Raw genomic sequence first — 16,590 nt, forward strand, 5'->3', positions numbered from 1 at the left:
AAGAAATGAAAGTATAAGAAAGTATTAACTCTCATTATTCACCAACAACATAACTACATAGAAAACCCAAAAGAGACCAAGAATCAAGTTATTAGAAGTACTAAGAGGATTCAAAAATGTTTTTGGACTTAAGTTCTACGTAGAAAAAAATCTATTATATTTCTTTACACCAACAACAAACAGAAAATGTCATTTTAAAAAGATACCATGCATAATATCAACAACAAAAATATTACCTAGAAGTCACTCTAATAAATACGTGCAAAGGCTTTTATGGGAAAATATTTTCTTATCCTTACTCGAGGATATGTTTATTGATTTTTAGAGACAGGAAGGGGAAAAGAAACATCACTGCGAGAGAGAAACATCAATTGGTTGCCTCCCACACGTGCCCTAACCAGGGATCAAACCTGCAACCTAGGTACGTGCCCTGACCGGGAATCGAACCCGAAACCTTTTGATGTACGAAACGACGCTCCGGCCAACCGAGCCACTTGGCCAGGGCTATGGGAAACATTTTTAGCTGAGGTTTAACACATAGACAGTTGAACGCACCCTGTTGAGTATACAGTTCTCTGAGTTTTCAAAAACACAGGCAGTCACGTAAACACCACCACAGTCCGGAGAGGGAGCATTTCCGTCACCCAAACAGTCCCTTGTGCCCCTGAAGCTGTCATCCTGGGCCCAGTGTCCTGTGTACCCGGCAGAACATGTATGATACTTAGGAAAACACCGTCCTACGCCCTGAGCAAGGGGGACAGTGGTCACAGAGGACAGGACGGATGGGAGATGTTCCACTGATGTGACCCTACTAAATAAAAACACAGGTTCTCAGGCACGGAGGAGTTGGGTGTTTGTTTTCCTTTGTTTTTTGTTAATTCTCACTCAAGGATATTTTTTCCATCGATTTTTAGAGAGAGTGGAAAGGCAGGAGGGAGGGAGAGAGACACAAACACTGATGTGAGAGAGACACATTGATTGGTTGCCTCCCACACATGTCCCGACAGGGGCCGGGGGTCAAACCTGCAACCAAGGTACCTGCCCTTGACCGGGAATCAAACCCAAGACCCGTGGGGTGCAGGCCAGCACTCTAACCACTGAACCACACCGGCCAGGGCAGGAGTTGGATGTTTGTACAGTGGGGCCAGCAGCCCTCCCACAACCAAGGGTTTCACCAACCTGAAGCCCTGATGTGGAGAGAAGTTAGGTTCTATGCCCAGGGTCACACAGCACTTGGTGGCAGAAGTCCCCCACGCTCCAGCCCTCCACAGACGCTTTCTCCCCGAAGTGAACTGTTCTGCCCGGCCTTGCCCTTGAGCCTGGAGCCCCAGGAGTGTGCAGATGATCGGAGGAGAGACGAGTGTGGACATCGCATGGGCACTTAGGAGTGACTTCTAAATGGTTCGGGGAGCCCGGCCGGGTGTGGCTCAGCGGTTGAGCATCAACCTAGGATCCAGGCGATCAGGGTTTGATTCCCAGTCAGGGCACATGCCCGGGTTGTGGGCTGCAGCCGATCAATGACTCTCTCATCATTGATGTTTCTGTCTCTCTCTCTCCCTCCCTCTGCTCTCTTCTCTCTGAAATCAATAAAGATATATTTAAATAAATAAATAAATAAATAAATAAATAAATAAATAAATAAATAAATGGTTCGGGGAAACAAGGCCTCAACAGCAAGTCTAAATCCTATCAAACGAGGTAATGGGGGGCGGGGAATCCGTGGAGGCTGGGGCGAGTGGAAACGAGATGATGGGGAGCCGGGCCCCAGAGGAGGTGCTGGGTGGATCATCGCAGACGTGGCTGCCTCGTGGCCTCAGTCTCAGACTGCACCCCCAAAGCATTCATGTTCCCAGGAGAAGGGGTACCTGGCTTCCCGCCCTCCCCACCTGGGCGCAGGCGGCCCTGGGAGAACGGAGGACCCCATGCCCAGCGCTCCCTGGGCCTCAGCACCAGGTCACCGGGAGCCGGGCCAGCCCTTCCCACGGCTCTGGTCCCAGAAGAGCCCCCAGAGGGCAAGGGCCGAGCCCGTTCGCACTGTGCGCCCAGCGGCCGGCTGGGCAGAGGCAGCTCATGTCTGCAAGGTGAGCGGGTGACCGGTGCAGACCCGGCACCTCAGGCCTTCGCACCGAGCTCTCCTCTCTCGCGCGCTGGGAGGGCCGCCCCCCACGCGTAGGCCTGTAGGTCTCCTCCGTGCTCCCTCAGGGTCGCACAGCACTGCGAGGTGACAACCGGCTCCTCTGTCTCCCCAGCTCGACCGGGAACATCTCCAGGGCGGGAGACAGCTTCCTCTCTTACTTGCTGTGTGACATTAAGCAAGACACTCCACGCCCCTGAGCCCATCTCCTCATTTGTGAAACAGGACTAGTAGAAGCACCTCACTTACCGGTGTTTTACTTTAGATTCACTGATGGATACGAATAGAGTGTTTTGACAGTTTTCATCTCTGTGTTCCCCGTGCCCAGGGTCTCACACACACGGTGCCCTCTGGGCACCCCCGCAGCCTCTCTCTGGTAATGACGTCATTGCCGAGCCGCGACGCAGGGCTTGGAGCAGGGACTGCGGAGCCAGGCTGCCTGGGTTCAAATCCCAGCCCACTCCCAGCTCCCCGCTCGCTGTGTGACCTCAGGCAGCCTCCTCAGCCTCTCTGTGTCTGCAGCGTGATGGGCGTGGCCGTGCCCGTGGCCGCTCTGCAGAACTGCTGGGGCATGAACCATGCTGTGGAGACCGTGAGCCCTCAAGAAGCCACTGTTATTCCCAGACTAGCAGAAATAGCTTTCCTCCCGCTCCCCGCCCCCTGAGAGAGGCTGGAAAGGACGGGGGAGGTGACGGAGCCACAGGGGAGGCCGGGGGACGGGAGCGTGATGAGGCTGCCATCGGCCCCACAGAGGCGGACAAATGGAGCCGGGTCCAGAGGGGCTTCCAGAGCCCCGCAGGCTGGCTGTCAATAGAGCACCAGGGCCAGAGGAGGTGCCGAGGGAGAGGAGGGGGCGGGTGGCCTCCATCCATCATCCAGCGGCACCGCCAGCAGCCCTGCCGGGCACCCTCACAGCACCTGAGACCAGGTCCGGGTCCTGCCTTTGGGGACATGGCGACGAGGAGGGGCCTGTGCCAGAGGGGAGGTGGCTTTGTGCCCACGTGCCAAGGTCCAGGCTCTTCAGCTCAGGAGCAGCCAGGTGCCAGCTGCGTGCCTTCCTCGGGCCTAGATACTGGTGCGGGCACCTGGCTGGGTCCTGACCCCCACTGGGCAGCTTAGTCTCTGCAAGGGCGGCTTCTGGGCCCCAGCGGGTGGCTCGTGGGTTGGAGCGCTCTCAATGCACCAAAGGGTTACAGGGTCAATTTCTGGGACATGACCACTGATTCCTTCATTCCTGCTTAATGAGCACCGTGTGCCTGGCACCGGGTGGGCACTGGGCACACGGTGGGGAACACACCCTGCTTCGCGGAGCCCACAGAACCTGACAGATGCCCCCTTCACGTGCACCTGACCAACTTCATAACAGTAATAAAAACGCTCGCAGGCGGGCATGTCCTGTGACTGAAGAAAGGCTGTGGCTCAAACCACGGAGCCCCCTCAGCCTGTTAGAGCGGCGGCTGGACCCTCTGCCGCCGGGCCCAGGACGAAGGCGAAGGCGCTGGGAGGAGGCGCACCCACGGTTCCCCCAAAATCCCCCCGCTCGGGGGGGGACTGGGCCCGTGGGCTGCCGGAGGCTCAGAAACACCCCGCCCTCAGTGGGTGCCCCTGAAGATGGGGGCGCGGGGCCCAGCCAGGCTGGAGCGGACAAGCAGAGAGATTCACCAAGGAGCGGAGGGGCCTCCAGCCCAGCTCCAAATGTCCCCCGAGTCCAGCCCGGGGCCAGGCTCTGTGCTTAGGAGCCCGCGGCCTGGGAAACAGGCCGCACAGGTCGCTGGGCGGCTGGTCCAAGGGCTGGACGCTTCCTGGGAGAAAGAACCCTGAGCAGCTGCGTGAAGGAGTCATGAAGGACGCGTGAGGCAGAGCAGACCAAGAGCAGGGGCCCCAGTTCCGGGCGGAAGGACGGCCGGGCCGGGCGCGGGGGCTTGAGGTCCTCGGCCCTGCCCAGGGTGTGAGGAGGCAGGAGAGGTGGACGGCCCCGGGTCATGCCTCACACATACACTCGCTCACCGGACCCTCAAACATCCCTGTGGGCTGTGGGGTGGGTGTTTTTATCCCCACGTACAGATGAGGAAACTGAGGCTCAGAGGGGCCAAGGCCACTCAGCTAATACATTCACTGAGCCAGGATTTGGCATCTCAAGCCCAGGCCTTAATGTCTCTCGGGCACTAGGGAGCCACTGAAGGTTACTGAGTGAGGGAGTGGCCTGGTTCTTGGCCTGGTTCTTGGAGGGGAAGAGATAGAGGATGTGGCTGAGGGGAGACCCTGTCCCATGGCTGTAAGGAGCAGCACTGGCGAGCAGGGCTGGGCAAAACTTGGGTTTCTTCAGCCAAGGCACAGACTTGCCAACCCCGAGATGGGGGGGCCCGAGAGCCTCCGCTGCCAAGCTGGCCGGTGCCCACTTCCCGCTTCTTCCCAGGGCCACTTGCTGGGTTCAAAGGCCAGGCCTTAGGGCTGCTCTGAAATGCAGGAGACACTATGGTGCGACTTGGGACACCCACGTTCGGAAGTCCCCTTTTGCCTTCACTGGGGGTGGGAGGGGCTGGCCCAGACACTCGCGGTTCTATTTTGCTGTTTAACCTGCAGGTCCCGACAGCGAGGGTCACAGCGGGGCAGGGCGACAGGGAGCCTCCCCCACCGCGAGGCCTGCGGCACCCCGCCCTGCCTGGCACACAGCTGGGTCTGCGAGAATAACAAATTATGAAATTCATGTAAATTTTCTGTTTCGTCAGAATTTGAATTTCAAGTCAGGCCCTGTGTGGACTCAGATTAACTGCAGCCTGTCTCCCAGAGCCGGTCACTCAGCGCCTGGCCGGCCCCCACGGTCCCCCAGCCCCTGCGGCATCCAAGCGGCTTTCTCTCGGGAGCCCAGCGCATCAAGGCGGGTGCGGGGGCCCCGACCAAGACAGGCAGGTGGGCACACTCAGCTCTGCCCTCAAGGCCGGGCTCCCGATCTCTCCCCCGGGTTCCCACACCAGCCTTCCTCCCAGAAACCTCACTGATACTGGGATTTTTTCCCCCAGCTTTATTGAAGTATAATTGACAAAACTGTGAAGTATTTACAGAGCACATCGTAGTGACTTGCTGTATGTGTACATTCTGAAAGGAGTCCACCCATCTAGGTAATTAACACCGTCATCAGCTCACATACTCATATTATGATTATTTATTACTTTTGGTGAGAACATTTCCTGTCTCCCAGGGGTTTTCGGTGATACAGTGTCATCGAGGACAGTCCGCGTGTTCCCGTTAGAGCCTCAGGCCTTACTCGTCTCACAGCCGCGAGGTTGCGCCCGTTGCCAGGCTCCCCCCGCTTCCCGCCCCCAGCCCCTGCCCTCTTTCCATCCGTGTCTGTGAGTCTGACTCTCCCGAGGGTCCCACACGGAAGTGATGTCCTGCAGCATTTGTCTTTCTGGGTCCGGCTTATCTCACTCAGCACGATGGCCTCCAGGTCGCCCACGGTGTCGCAAACAGCAGGATGTCTCTCTCTCTGGTGGCCGAATGTACTTTCGTGTGGCTTTTTCCCACTCGTTTGCCGAACTTGGCCGCCTGCCGCCACCTGTCTGAGCCGAGATCAGCCCCGCTCGCTCGCTCCGCACGTTCGCCCTGACCTGCCGCCTTCGGGGGCTGCGAGCCCGGCTCCAAAGCGGGGCACCGGGCCGCACGCCACCTGCCCTAGACCGGCCGCCGCTGGTCCACACCCCCGCCAATGACGGGCTGGTGCCTCCGCGCAGTGCCCGGCTGGTCGATGAGGGTGAAGGGAGGACTGCCCGGGGGAGGCTGGGAAACCCCAAGAATGGCTGACCCTGACTCTGACCCTGACGCTGACGCTGACCCTGACGCTGACCCTGACCCTGACCCTGACCCTGACCCTGATGCTGACACTGACCCTGACCCTGACCCTGACCCTGATGCTGACCCTGACCCTGACCCTGACCCTGATGCTGACACTGACCCTGACCCTGACCCTGATGCTGACCCTGACCCTGACCCTGACCGTCCTCTGGGTCTTGTCATGACTCTCCAGCCACCTTGTGACCCAGGAGAGCCCGGCAGGGCAGGGAGATGGGCCCCTGGACGAAGCGGCGGCCCCCCCGGGGCAGCCAGCCCGGGACTGGACTCCGGGCAGCTCCGGCCCGCCCTGCCCACCGTTGGCTCAGGTTCACTGTCACTTCCAGCCTCGCTCCCCAGCAGTCGCTGGGAGACCCGCTCTCCCCTCAGTAAGGACTCCCTGCGTCAGCCCGAATTCACTTCAGTTCCTTGCGGCTTAGAGCCCCGATGATGGGGGCTCACCCGGGCTGCTTGCTGGGGGCACAGGAGCCAGTGAACCCAGGGGCCCAGACGGGGAGGAGGCCGGAGAGGCTGGGGCTCTGAGACTGACTCGCCCTCTTGGGTGGGACGCTGAGGGCCACAGAGCAAGAGCCCGGCGGGGGTCAGATCCTGGATGGCAGGGCCCCAGTGCCAAGCATTAAAAAGTTGACTTAATTCTATTTTTTTAAATTACAGTTTACATTCAATATTATCCTGTGTTAACTTCAGGTATACAGCATAGTGGTTAGAAAATCATGTACTTTACAGAGTCCCCCCCCCGATATTTCCAGCACCCTCCTGCCCCTGGTCACAAACAGTTATCACAAGACTATTGACTATATTCCCTGTGCTGTATGTTGACTTTATTTTCAAAGTCACGAGATTTTGACCAAAAGAGTCATCTACTGAAATTTATATTTTAGGGAGTTTGCTGGGACAAGGTATTTAAGGGCCCTGCAGAGGGCCCCTGGCATCCTCTGAGCTCCTACCGTGGGCCACTCGGGTCCCCACCCCCCTCAGCTAAAGCCACACCGCCCCCCTCTGAGAAAGATTATGTTTTTCCCAAATGAGAGGCCTGGGGTTCGAATAGCCAAGGGGACTGCCCACGGCCCCCAGCTGGTCAGGGGCACAGCAAGGTTCAGACGTCAAACCCAGGCTTGTTCAGCCGCCCTCTGCCGCCTCCCCATGCGTGAGAAGAGAGTCAGCACCAGGGCTGATCCTGCCAGAGTCGCCGGCTTTCCCCCCATCAGCAGAATGCGTCTGCGACACTCAGAGCCCGGTGGCCAGGTCCCCAACTTTAAGGCTGGCTGACTCAGGGCTGCGGAGGCTGATGGTGACGGTCCATCTTTTTATGCCACATTAACTTAGATGAACTTAGCCGTGAGCGGTAAAGGGTGCTGGAGGGATCTCAGGGCGCTGCGGGGCAGTGGGGGAGAAAGGCGAGCTGTCGGGGTCCCGGGGTTCTGGTCAGATCTCGGCCCCGGCAGCAAGGTCATCCAGCTACTGTACTGCTCCCGGGGCTGCAGCGGGGGCCACCAGGGAAGCTCTGCCCGCCCGTCCTCCAGCCGGGGCAGCCCAAAGGCGGGCAGGGCAGCACGTGGCTTCCGTAGAAACCAGGGGACAGTGGTGGGGAAGCAACAGCCCCTGCCCACCGCAAGGCCAGGCTCTCTGGGGCAGATACTGTTCGATTCTCTCAGTCACCCCCCGAGCAAGTGCTGCCCCCGCCATCCCCAAGTGAGGCCCAAGGGTGCTGGGCGTCTTGCTCAAGCTCCCACCGCTGGCAGGGCCTGGACTTGAACCCAGGGCTGTCTACGTCCAGCTCCACTGCCCTGCCCCTCCCCGTGTGAGGACAGGGTGCGGGGAAAGGCTGAAGTGACCAGGGAGGCTTCATGGAGGTGGAGGCATTTTCCCTGAGTGCTGAAGGGGTTTAGAGCAGGGAAAGGCCTTTTCCAGAAAGAAAACAAACACCAGAGGTGAGCAGCCAGGAGGGCAAAGCCACAGGGCAAACGGGGCCCCTTCAAGCCCCCGATGAGTCCCCCCGACTCCCCTCTGAAGGGGAGCAGGAGCGAAGCCAGGTCTGAAAGGAAGCACTGCTGTTCTCTGTCTCCTTGGAGCAAAGCTCTTAGGCCAAGATTTTTAATTTTCTTTCCTCTTGAAAAACATCTTTGGCTCCAGCCTGCATTTCTGGCAGCCTCGTTCCGGAGACTCTGGGCATTGGGCATGGGGGGGGGGGGATGGGGCAGCAGAGGAAGGGGGAGGGGAAGGGGCCTGGGAGGGTGGGGCCCACGGGGGGGGCAGAGAAGGGAAGCCTGGCAGGGGTTCTCCAAGGGCAGAGCCACCAACAGAGGGAAGGGCAGGAATACCCCAAGTGCCAAGCGAGCGCCGGCCACCTGCAAGCAGCCCCAGCTCTGCAGGCTGTGCCCCTCGGTGGCTGCTTGAACTAGGTGACACCTGAAATCCCAGGCCACCTTTCCACTGGCCAACATGGATAAAGCACCTGCCAGGTGTGTGGCACCACTGAGTGTCCTGGGGCAAAGGAGGTCAACCTCTGAAACTCATTTCCCGTCAGGAGAATGAATATGCTTCTAATGGGAACGGTGGGGAGCTCTGTGGGACTAACAGCAACCAATGGGACAGCAGGGAGAGGGGACATTACTCAACTAACGATGCCCCTGATGGAAGGTCTGTGTGGACGGACCCAGCTGCTGGCGAGGGCAGGAACAGGCAAGCAGGTGGCCCCAAGAAGTTGGTTTTGTTTTTCAAAGACTCTGGGCACCCACTCTTTACCGACACTGGGACCACACGACACTCAGACGCAGGCCTGGAGGAGCTCACAGGCCAGTGCAGGAGGCGACACAAACGGCGTGTGGAGAATACTCTGACTCTGGCTTGTTAGAGGCTGAGATGTGAACAGAGGCCTTAAATGCACCTGTGTTGTAGCCGCCTGGGCTCTGGTGATCCACCAGGAGCCTGGCCCACGAATGAGACCTGTGGAGGAGGCCTGAAGCCAATCCAAACCCTCCTGACCCACAGCCCTAGCCACGCTTGCTGCAGCCACGAGTGGGAAAATACTACTTCTTATAATAAGCCACCTAATTGGGGTGGGCCCTTTGTTACGCAGCATTGTTGCAGCAATAGCTGACTGATACATAGCGACAAGATGGTACAATTGCTTGGTTGGAGGCAGACCCAGCTGAGTTCAGAGGAAGCTCTGAGCAGTCAGGAAAGCTTCTGGGAGGAGGGGACATGGGGCCTGAGCCCTGGAGGATGAGCATGAGGAGGAAGTCAGAAGATGCTCCAGGCAGACGGAAGAACAACAGGAGAAACCAAGGCAGGGAAGAGCATGAAGTCAGTGGGGAAGCTACATGACAGGATGCTCAGTGTTACCAGAGCATGTGGGGCAGGATTATCACAAGAGCAGTCCAGCCAGCACACGGCGGAACAGGAAACCACACCGTCCACAGCAACGACAGTAATCCTTCCGGGGTGAGCTGGCCCAGCCTCTCTGCTCGGCCCGGGATGCCCTGGCTCAGCTCTCTGTGTGGAGGGGAATCTGCTGCCTCATCTGACTGCAGGCTCTGGCTATTTGGGGCTCCCACTGCCCCCCTACTTCCCACCCCCAGGGCGCCTCTCAGGTCGGGGTCAGCACTCCACCACACCCTCCCTGCTCCTGGCCCCAGGGCGGAGCCTCCTGCCCTCTCCCTGTAGGTGCCACAGCCTCGGGAGCCTCCCTGGTCCTAACCCAGCTGTGTGCCTAAGGCAGGTCACTTAACCTCTCTGAGCCTCAGTGTCCACATCTTAGCACAGGGACACTGGGCGCTACAGGGCCCCGCGCTCAGCCTTGGCCTCTGACTTGCCTCTCAGGGTCTCCTGCCCGCACTGTGGTCGGGAAGTCATGGCGCCTCGATTGACAGCCCACTGTGGTCATTGGAAGGGGCAGTGTCCCAAAAGTCAGGGATGCTGGACAGACAGGAAAGGAGTGACGTGCCCCTCTCCCCCTAGCTAGGTGCCAGGCCTTCCTGACCAGCGGGTCTTATTTGACCCGTCCCTCGGGGTCGCGTGTGTCAGAGGCGAGCCTGCGAGGCCTCACACACCGGCCGGCAGCCAGGCCCAGACGCCCAGCCAGGCCTCGGCCAGTCCCCACGCTCCCCGGGCCCGGGGCAGTGAGCCTCGGGGAGGAACATGGCCACCAGCTGTGGGGGACGCTTGGGAATGGGGGGCTCCTGCTGGGAAGGAACCAAAGCTAAACTACTGACGAAAAACATGGAAGGTTCTCACGCAGAAATCCCCCTGGGTGACACACTTGAGGGATCCGTGCTCAGAGTGGGCGCATCCGGCCCCACAGAGGGCAGAGTGTGTGTCGGGGGGTCGTCTCTGCCGCGCCGTTGATCTTGGTTCTTTATTTCCCTTCCGTTCAGGTCTGGCCTCTGCCGTCCACACTGTCCTGGCCCCGTGGGGACAGCCCTGCCTTCCTCCCTGCTGTCCCTGGGCTGGACCTGCCCCTCCAATCTCTGTCTTCCTGGCCCCTGTGGCCCGAGGGTGGTTCCCGAGGTGGCTGCTGGGCCCCGCGGGGTGGAGAGCCCTCTGCTGCTCTGAGGGCCACAGGGGCCGGGGTCTGGGGCACTCAGCCTCCCCCGCTGCATGGACGCCTGTGAAGTGAGCCAAGGCCCCGGGGAAAGCAGGCCTTGAGGACAGAGAGGCGCAGAGACCAGAGCCTGCCCAGCACCCGGCCTTGCCAGTCCCAGGAGCTGATGTCTGCCACCTGCAAGCGCAGCCAGAAGTGTCACAGGGCTTCCTGAGAACAGCTCGGTGTCTGCGCTCCGCAGGCCTGACCCTGGCACCGGCTTCACGACTCACTGGCCGGTGACCTCCACCCAGGCCTGGCGTCTCCCCACCTGTGAAACGGAGCAGACGCCGCTGCTCTTGGCGCCCGCGACAGAGGAAGACACAGGTGTGAGATGCGACGGAAAATCCAAAGGGCCGCTCAGGACGGCACTGGCGTCCCCCGCCCCTGAGGGCATGACCTGTCAACTCCACCCCCCACCTCTCTGCCCCAACACCTGACGCCAGGCCTGGAGCCAAAAAAGCGCTTTAAAACCAGCTGGGTAAACGCCCAGGAGACCTGGGCGCAGGGGCAGAAACAGATGTCCCTACGCCGTGTGCGCGCAGCTCATCCGCAACAGCCGCGTCCACGGAGGTGAGTAAACGAACGTGGTCCATCCACGCAACAGACGACTCAGCCTTGAGACGGAGAGTCTGACACCTGCTGCAACACAGATAAACCTGGAGGACACGGTGCTCGGTGAGACGAGCCAGTTACAAAGGGACAACACCGCAGATCCAACTCACATGAGGTCCCGAGCTGCAGACTCACAGGCACAGAGCAGACGGTGGCTGCCGGGGATGGGGAGGGGAGGGCAGGGGAGGGGAGGAGAGGGGAGGGGAGGGGAGGGCAGGGGAGGGGAGGGGAGGGGAAGGCAGGGGAGGGGAGGGGAGGGCAGGGGAGGGGAGGGGAGGGGAGGATAGGGCAGGGCAGGGGAGGGGAGGGGAAGGCAGGGGAGGGGAGGGGAGGGGAGGGCAGGGGAGGGGAGGAGAGGGGAGGGGAGGGGAGGGGAGGGCAGGGGAGGGGAGGGGAGGGGAAGGCAGGGGAGGGGAGGGGAGGGCAGGGGAGGGGAGGGGAGGATAGGGCAGGGCAGGGGAGGGGAGGAGAGGGGAGGGGAGGGGAGGGCAGGGGAGGGGAGGGGAGGGGAAGGCAGGGGAGGGGAGGGGAGGGGAGGGCAGGGGAGGGGAGGATAGGGCAGGGCAGGGGAGGGCAGGGGAGGGCAGGGGAGGGGAGGGCAGGGCAGGGGAGGGCAGGGGAGGGCAGGGGAGGGGAGGGGAGGGCAGGGGAGGGGAGGGGAGGGCAGGGGAGGGCAGGGGAGGGGAGGGCAGGGCAGGGGAGGGCAGGGGAGGGGAGGGGAGGGGAGGGGAGGATAGGGCAGGGGAGGGGAGGGCAGGGGAGGGGAGGGGAGGGGAGGGGAGGATAGGGCAGGGCAGGGGAGGGGAGGGGAGGGCAGGGGAGGGGAGGGGAGGGCAGGGCAGGGGAGGGCAGGGGAGGGCAGGGGAGGGGAGGGGAGGGCAGGGGAGGGGAGGGCAGGGCAGGGGAGGGGAGGGGAGGGCAGGGGAGGGCAGGGCAGGGGAGGGGAGGGCAGGGGAGGGGAGGGCAGGGCAGGGCAGGGGAGGGCAGGGGAGGGCAGGGGAGGGCAGGGGAGGGGAGGGCAGGGCAGGGCAGGGGAGGGGAGGGGAGGGCAGGGGAGGGCAGGGGAGGGGAGGGCAGGGGAGGGGAGGGCAGGGCAGGGGAGGGCAGGGGAGGGCAGGGGAGGGCAGGGGAGGGGAGGGCAGGGCAGGGCAGGGGAGGGGAGGGGAGGGCAGGGGAGGGCAGGGGAGGGGAGGGCAGGGGAGGGGAGGGCAGGGCAGGGGAGGGCAGGGCAGGGCAGGGGAGGGGAAGGGAGGGGAGGGCAGGGCAGGGGAGGGCAGGGGAGGGCAGGGGAGGGCAGGGCAGGGCAGGGGAGGGCAGGGGAGGGGAGGGGAGGGCAGGGCAGGGGAGGGGAGGGGAGGGGAGGGCAGGGGAGGGCAGGGGAGGGCAGGGGAGGGGAGGGCAGGGGAGGGGAGGGCAGGGGAGGGCAGGGCAGGGCAGGGCAGGGGAGGGGAGGGGAGGGCAGGGCAGGGCAGGGGAGGGCAGGGGAGGGCAGGGCAGGGCAGGGGAGGGCAGGGGAGGGGAGGGGAGGGGAGGGCAGGGGAGGGCAGGGGAGGGGAGGGGAGGGGAGGGCAGGGCAGGGGAGGGGAGGGGAGGGGAGGGGAGGGCAGGGGAGGGCAGGGGAGGGGAGGGCAGGGGAGGGCAGGGCAGGGCAGGGCAGGGCAGGGGAGGGGAAGGGAGGGGAGGGCAGGGCAGGGGAGGGCAGGGGAGGGCAGGGGAGGGCAGGGCAGGGCAGGGGAGGGCAGGGGAGGGGAGGGGAGGGGAGGGCAGGGCAGGGGAGGGGAGGGGAGGGGAGGGGAGGGCAGGGGAGGGCAGGGGAGGGGAGGGCAGGGGAGGGGAGGGCAGGGGAGGGCAGGGCAGGGCAGGGCAGGGGAGGGGAGGGCAGGGCAGGGCAGGGGAGGGCAGGGGAGGGCAGGGCAGGGGAGGGCAGGGGAGGGGAGGGCAGGGGAGGGGAGGGCAGGGCAGGGGAGGGGAGGGCAGGGGAGGGCAGGGCAGGGGAGGGCAGGGCAGGGGAGGGCAGGGCAGGGCAGGGGAGGGGAGGGCAGGGCAGGGGAGGGGAGGGGAGGGGAGGGCAGGGGAGGGCAGGGCAGGGGAGGGGAGGGCAGGGGAGGGGAGGGCAGGGGAGGGCAGGGCAGGGGAGGGGAGGGGAGGGCAGGGGAGGGCAGGGCAGGGGAGGGGAGGGGAGGGCAGGGGAGGGCAGGGGAGGGGAGGGGAGGGCAGGGGAGGGGAGGGGAGGGCAGGGGAGGGCAGGGCAGGGGAGGGGAGGGCAGGGGAGGGCAGGGCAGGGGAGGGGAGGGGAGGGGAGGGGAGAGGAGGGCAGGGGAGGGGAGGGGAGGGCAGGGGAGGGGAGGGGAGGGGAGGGGAGGGCAGGGGAGGGGAGGGGAGGGCAGGGGAGGGGAGGGGAGGGCAGGGGAGGGCAGGGCAGGGGAGGGGAGGGCAGGGCAGGGGAGGGCAGGGCAGGGGAGGGGAGGGGGCGTTTCACGGGGACGGAGCTTCAGTTTGGAAGATGGAAAGTTCTGGAGATGCGGGAGGTGCCGGGCGCGACACTGGGAACGTAAGGCCCGTGACCTGGGCACCGAGCGGTGGGTGAGATGGTTCTGTCACGTGCGTTTCCCACAGGTTTCAAACACGTGGAAGGCATGACTTGGAACACATTGCCTGGGACACATTAAGTGACTTCAGCAAACAGAACAGGAGGCCCCAGCACAGCTCATTTGCCATGAAAATCGCTCTTGGCACCAGGACAGGAACCATGATTTTTTTGGCCTCTGAAAACACGAGCCGCAAATCACACCCACTCAGCTACACGCTCCCCGGCTGGAAACCAGTCATGGAACCAGTGGCCCCGCTGGCGAGCAGGCTCCGCCTGGTGAAGGTCGTTCACACACACACATACACACATGCACACACGTGCACACACATACACACACCGACACGTGCAGGCACACGTGTGCACACACATGCACACACACTCACATACAGACGCGCACGCACGATGGCAGGGGGGTGGACAGTCTCACCCCGGCCTGCACTTGGCCAAGCTGCGGCCCCAGGCGTCTGTGACCTGCGGTGGGCGGTGCAGAGCGGGCTCCTCCCTCGAGACCTTTCTGCATGTGCCGAGCACACGTTAACCAGTCGATCCTGGGCCTCGGACAGCAAACCTTTCACGTTTTATCAGCTTGCATGTGGCGCAACGTTTTTCAACACACACGTTTTAGTTTTGCAATTTAAAAAACGTTTAAAGAAGGAAGTTTCGTTTACGTGGGGAGGCAGGGCTGCCTGAACGTGAAGAGAATGACAGGCGCTGTGGGGCCTGCAAAACCGCCCCGGGCGTCACACCGGCCCTTCGAAGAGCGGCAGGGGTGTCGATAAGGTTTAGGTCATTGTCCAGTGAGAAAGCAACGGCTTTGGTCAGCACGAGCCAAGTCCACACTCAGGGCTGAGCCCCTGGGCTTCCTGTCACCTGGCTGCCTCCACCTTCCTTCACTCCTGCATCTCCACCTTCGGTGCCTGCTCTGGGGAGGCCAGGAGAGGCCAGGAACAGCCTGTCTGTGACTCCTCGCTGTAAGACCATGACAGGAGGACAGGAGGGAGCTCATTCCCCCGAACCCAGCACCCACCACGCAAACCGGGGCCTAAATACATGCCGAAGGAGGGGGGAGGGAGAGACTAGCGGACGACGGTCAGCACAGCACTGAGCAGGAAGGACTGGCTGCCAAGTGCGCCATCATCCCACTCACCCCTCACGACCTCCCCTCGGGATCGCCGGGGCTAGGACAGTCTCCTTTCATAGAAGCAGAAGCCAAGGAACAGGGGTGTTAAGAACCCACTGAGGTCCCCAGGCTGGGTTGCCACAGAGCTGGGATTTGAACCCGGGACACCCAGCCGCGCGCTGTCCCACCTCTCCTGGGCGTGAAGGACTCCTGAGAGCCTGCGCCCAGAGGGCCCTGGTCTGGCCGGGCAGGGAGGGCTGGGGAGGTGCCCTGAGCCCTGAGACAGAGGAGGGGAGGGGAGGGGAGGGGAGGGGAGGGGAGGGGAGGGGAGGGGAGGGGAGGGGAGGGGAGGGGAGGGGAGGGGAGGGGGGATGAGACAAATTTTCAGACAGAGTAGAGAGCAGGGCGGAGTCTGGAGCCGAAGCCTTCCCATCTGCCTGGCGCTCAGGGAGCAGGGCAGGGAAGAGGCGAGCACAGAGGGGGCTCAGGCAGCCCCTGTACCACGCTACCAGAGGTATTTAACCCTAAAGGCAGTGGGAGGCATGGAAAGGTTGAGGCAGGTGATTGCCAAGGTCATATCCAGCTTTTAGAGAGATGCTTCCGGCCACGGCATGGGAGGTGGGGCGGAGGAGGGAAACTGAGGCAGGTGGAAGCCGTCCTAGAGCAGCGGGAAGCTGGCTGAGAAGCTGGACCACTCTGGGGACCTCCTGGGGACTGTGGAACTGCACGAGACTCCGCGTCGTTCTCCGTGTCCCAAGCAGGCTCGGTGTCCCCTCTGCCCTGTGACCGTGACCAATAAGTAAACGATCACATGCTGCTCCCCACCAGCGGCGGGCACAAAATTAGCACGTGGTAAGCCTGAGCCACCGAGAGCTCCGGCAAGGATGGGGCACGGAGCATCCGGTACCGAGCCGGAAAGAAAGGGGGCTGCTGCGGGCTGAACGTCTGTCCCCCCAAATTCATGTCCAAGCCCTAACCCCCAGTGTGGTGGCATGTGGAGGAGGGGCCTCTGGGAGGCGACTAGGTTTGGATGAGGACATGGGGGGGGGGCCCCACGATTAGTGTCTTTATAAGAACGGAAGAGACACCTCAGCAAAAAGGCAGCCACCTTGATGCCAGGAGGAGAACCTTACCAGCACCCCGACCGCACTGGACTCCTGCCTCCGGAACTGTGAGAAGATAAACGCGTGCTGTGTAGGCCCCTCCGCCACCCTGGGCAGCCGCGCTGACTGAGACAGTCGTGACCCGGCAGCGGGGCATTGGCACAGGGCCTTCCGGCCCACGCTCACCTTCTCATTTTCAGATGCACAACCCCGTGAGCCTAGCCCAGCAGAATACTTCTGCCCCATTAACAGATGATAAACTGAGGCTCAGAGGGAAAGGGTGGCCTGTTCAAAGTCACGCAGTTACTGAGGGGCAAAGACACCCCTCTAGGAATTTACATGTCATACAATATGAGGCTGAGGTTCAAATCCTCTATCACCCTCTAACAGTGTCACTCCAGGAAACTGACTTCGCCATAAACTGGGGACCATAGTATTGACCACGAAGAGCTGTTCCAACATTTAATGAAATCGCATGTGAAGCGCTGCTGTAAACTGCAGAGTTCCAGCCAGCCATGAGCTGTTATGGCAGCACTTCACCTCATGAGCCAGGCTTTTTATTGAGACCCCCTTCTACACCAGAAGAGCTCCTAGCTA

Source organism: Miniopterus schreibersii (genome assembly GCF_964146895.1).
Source record: "Miniopterus schreibersii genome assembly, chromosome: 1".
NCBI classification, from domain to species: Eukaryota; Metazoa; Chordata; class Mammalia; order Chiroptera; family Miniopteridae; genus Miniopterus; species Miniopterus schreibersii.